The following is a 4,433-nucleotide window of genomic DNA, read 5'->3' as shown; positions in this document are numbered from 1 at the left end:
ACCCGGGGCTCGAACTCACAAACCGCAAGATCGTGACCTGAGCCCAAGTCGGACGCTTAACCGACTGAGCCACCCAGGCGCCCCCTGGATATTTAAACAGTACATGTTCATCATTTTAAAACCATTTAGAAAAGCATAAAGAAGAAAGTAACAAATCAGCTGAAATCCCATCTGTCGGTCGGGAAGAAAGCGTCTTAACATATGAGTGACTCTTCATTCAGACAGATCTCTATGCCTCCGTGCAGACGTATGTAAATAAATTTGACTTTACACAAATGGGGTCATACCGTGTGTGTGTGTGTCGTAGCTTGTTCGGGCTGATACAACAAAGTATCATAAACTGGGTGGCTTATAAACAACAGAAACTTACTTCTCACAGTTCTGGAGGCTGGGAAGTCCGAGATCAATGTGCCGGGCAATTCCGTGTCCAGTGAGGGCCCACTTCTAGGGTCATCGACGTGTCCCCTCCCACTGTGTCCTCTCAGGGTGGAGGGGTGACCGAGCTGTCTGAGGTCCCTTCTTCTGTAAGGGCACGAGTCTCATTCTGGAGGGTTCCACCCTCGTGACCTGATCCCTCCCCAGAGGCCTCGCCTTTTTAATACCCTCACACAGTGGATTAGGTCTCAACATACAAGTTTTTCAGGGACCCAGACCTTCAGTCTATAGCAATGTGCTTTTGGAAACTTCCTTTTTCACTTCATAGTATGTCACCAACACCTTCAATGCCAATACGTAGGGTCGTGCTGTCCTCTCCATGACCGTATGGATTTCCATCCTGTGGGTGAAGTCCCCCCAGCGTGCCGTCCGTGAGACTCCATCGACCACACGACACGGCACAAGAGCTGAGACTGGTCCCCAAAGACCGGTCCGCTTAGGTCCCAGGACCCCCTTTTCCTGCTGTGGGACCTTGGGAAAGTTGCCCGCCCTCTCTGTCCGGTTTTCCCCTCTGCAAGAGGGAGACGTTGACGTCTCCACTCGGGGGAGGTGGGGTGTGGGGAGTAGGACGAATTTATTTTGTTTTGTTTTGAGATTAAGCAAGTCAGTACACGGGAGGTCCTCAGGGCAGCACTGGCTTCACAGTAAAGTCTCAACACGTGTCACTGCTCTTTAATCAACCCGCCCCCTACGGATAGACGTCGGGATATTGCCAACCTTTCACTATTATGTATTATTTATGCAAAGCCACAAATAGCCACTATGTGCGTTTTGTTCACTGGGAAAATGATCTCCTTCGATAAGTTGTTAAAAATGGATCTGCTCCGTGTGTTGCGTAAGTACGTCAAGTACTAAGACTGTTGTTCTCAAACTGCTTTCTGGAAACATTGCGCTAATTTACATTTTCATCGACAGTGGGAGACGACGCCTCTCTCCCCGAGCCCCACACCAGCACCGGACTTTGTCGATATCTGAAAGTTGGCAGCCTGGTAGGTAAAAAGTACAACGTCCTGAGCTTCTGGTTTGCAGCAAGATGGTTGTTTTGGTCTAGTTCTTGGACCTTTCCATCCCCTCCTTCGTGGGTTGTCTGCTCGTCTCTTTTATTCTCTGTTGTATTGGGATGATCATCTCTTTGTGACGATCCTAAGGGTTCTTTGTGAATGTTCTACCTTCAAATGTTGCTGTAATATTAGGGGTATCAGATAAAAGGCGGGACACGCAGTGAAACTTGACTGCCAGAGGGGTGCCTGGGTGGCTCAATCGATCAACTGTCCGACTTTGGCTCAGGTCGTGATCTCGCGGTGCGTGGGTTCGAGCCCCGCGTCGGGCTCTGTGCTGACGGCTTGGAGCCTGGAGCCTGTTTCGGATTCTGTGTCTCCTTCTCTCTCTTCATCTCCCCTGCTCGTTCTCTGTCTCTCTCTCTCTCTCTCAAAAATAAATATTTTAAAAATTAAAAGAAAAGAAATTTGTCAGATACATAATGAATGGGACACATGCACACTAAATAATTATTTGTCGTCTATTTGAAATTCAAGTTTAACCAGGCGTTTGTATTTCCCTTAGCTGAATTTAGCAATCCCATGTCATACAGATAGCAGATATTTTTTCCAGTTTATTACTTTTTCAACTCCGTTTATGGTGTTTTCATTTTAATAAAGACACTTATTTGTATATTTTATAATCCTATCTATTAGTCTCTTACTCTATGGTTTCGTGATATATTTAGAAAGGCTTTCACAATCCTGGCTTTATGATAAATACTTACCTCCATATTCCCCTTACTAGTTTTGGCTTCCCTGTTTTGCACTCACTATTCTTTCTGACGTTTATTTATTATTGGGAGACAGAGCGAGACAGAGCATGAGCAGGGGAGGGGCAGAGAGAGGAGGAGACCCAGAATCCCAAGCAGGCTCCAGGCTCCCAGCCGTCGGCACAGAGCCCGACGCGGGGCTCGAACCCACGCACCGCGAGATCACGACCCGAGCCCAAGTCGGAGCCCCAACCAACTGAGCCACCCAGGCGCCCCCTCGCCCACTGTTTGATGGGTTTGGAACTTCTCCTGCTCCCAGAATAGGAACTTAATCAGCCCCCGGTAATTACTCTCTAGTGATGCCAATATTGTGTCTTGGAAAATTCTGTCAACTCGGGGCACCGCGTCACACACACAAAGCTCTGATTTCGGCTTCCTCACGCTTCCGTACAGATGCTCTCATCACAGGTGCTTTGCGCGAGAGGCAGTGTCCCGTGTCGGGGGGGTTGGCACGGAGGCCCGCCTCCGATCCCTGACCCTCCACTTCCGGCTGGGTGACGGCACCTTATCTGCGAGGGCCGGCAGTAGCGGTCGCCACGCCACAGGGGGGCAAGGGACAGACCGCCTTGATGCACGTGAACACGCCCTTGGCGAAGCGGTCGCACTGAACGTCCTTTGCTTGTCCAGGCGCGGCTCTCACGGCGCCGTCCAGCCGGCCGGCCTCCCTCCCGTCCTGCTTCGCCAACCTCTCCCTGACGGTTCTCTACCCTTCCACACGAGCCCTCAAAGCCCTGCGTCAGGCTGAAGAGAAAACTCTACCTGGAGCCGGACGGGGACACGGTAGGCAGGGCTCCAGAGTCCGCTGCTTTCCGTCCAGGAATGGGGATTGTGTCTTAGCAGATTCAAGTTTCCTTCACTCCCCCATTAAAGAGCAGCCGTTGGGTTTGTTTTCGTTTTCTAGAAAACAGACCACATTCCCTTACACGTGTCTATTCCTAGCTGTGTGCGGTTTTGCCCTTCGAAAGGGCACTTCAGTCTTCTCTCGGGTTCGCGCTGGTCCGCAGGCGCCCGAGAAGCGGGGCGTCTGGACGTTGTCTCGCAAGCCACCAGGTCGTTGGACGCGGCTATTTCCACCTTCAGTCTGGACCGTGACACCCGCTGCAAACGGAAACCGTCGTCCCCGCTTCCCAGTTGCAAAGAAAGCACGCTGGCGAAAAGAGCTTTGGCTTTGCAGAGGCGCGACCGGGGGTTTCACAGCCTTTTCCTTCTCGCCTCTAATCGCATCGCCGGACTTTGCAAAGCGCCCCGGCCTCGCTCCCAACTTTGGTGGAAACGCTCGGCTCGCTATTAAGCATAATGCAGGCGGATGCTGAGCGGGCACTCGGACCGTTCCTGGTCCCTGTCCCCGTCAAGGGAGCCTCTGAGGGCGCGCTTTGGAGGAGCCATGGGGGCGGCTAGGCTGCGTGCCCTCCCCTCACTGCGCCCCTCCACCCCGCACCCCTTCCTCCCCCGTGCCCCCTCCCCGCGCCCCCTCCCCACGCACCCCTTCCCCTCGCCCCTTCCTCCCCGCGCCCCCTCCTGTGCACCCCTTCCTCCCCACGCCCCCTCCCCGCGCCCCCTCCGCGCCCTCTCCCCGCACCCCTTCCTCCCCGCGCCCCCTCCTGTGCACCCCTTCTTACACGCGCCCCCTCCCCTCGCCCCTTCCTCCCCCGCAACCCCTCCCCTCATCTCCTCCCTGCACCCTTTCCTCCCCGAGTCCCCTCCCCGCGCCCCCTCCTGTGCACCCCTTCCTACCTGCGCACCCTCCCACACCCCTTCGTCCCCGCGCCCCCTCCCTGCACGCCGCACCCCCTCTTCCCCGCACCCCGCGCCCCCTCCCCGCGCCCCTTCCCCCATGCGCCCCCTCCCTGCGCCCTCTCCCGCACCCCTTCGTCCCCGCGCCCCCTCCCTGCACCCCACACCGCCTCTTCCCCGCAGCCCGCACCCTCTCCCTGCACTGGCACCGTGCTTCCTCCTCTGGGGCCCCCTCCTCTCCGTACCCCCCCTCCCCGCGTCCCCTCCTCCCCGCACCCCCTCCCCGCGTCCGCTAGGGTGAAGTTTCGCCATGCGTTTCCGCTTGAATGGCTTCCAGCCGCCTCCCCTTTAAAGCGCCGGGACGGCCGCGCCTCCGCTCACAGCCCCCGCCTGCGGCCGGGCCGGGCTGCCCGCGCCTCCGGGGCGCTGACTCAGCCGCAGCCGCCCGCCGCCC

This window comes from Herpailurus yagouaroundi, unplaced genomic scaffold (genome assembly GCF_014898765.1).
Source record: "Herpailurus yagouaroundi ecotype Mexico unplaced genomic scaffold, PumYag 185, whole genome shotgun sequence".
Taxonomy (NCBI): domain Eukaryota; kingdom Metazoa; phylum Chordata; class Mammalia; order Carnivora; family Felidae; genus Herpailurus; species Herpailurus yagouaroundi.
Note: the sequence above shows the minus strand (reverse complement) of the source record.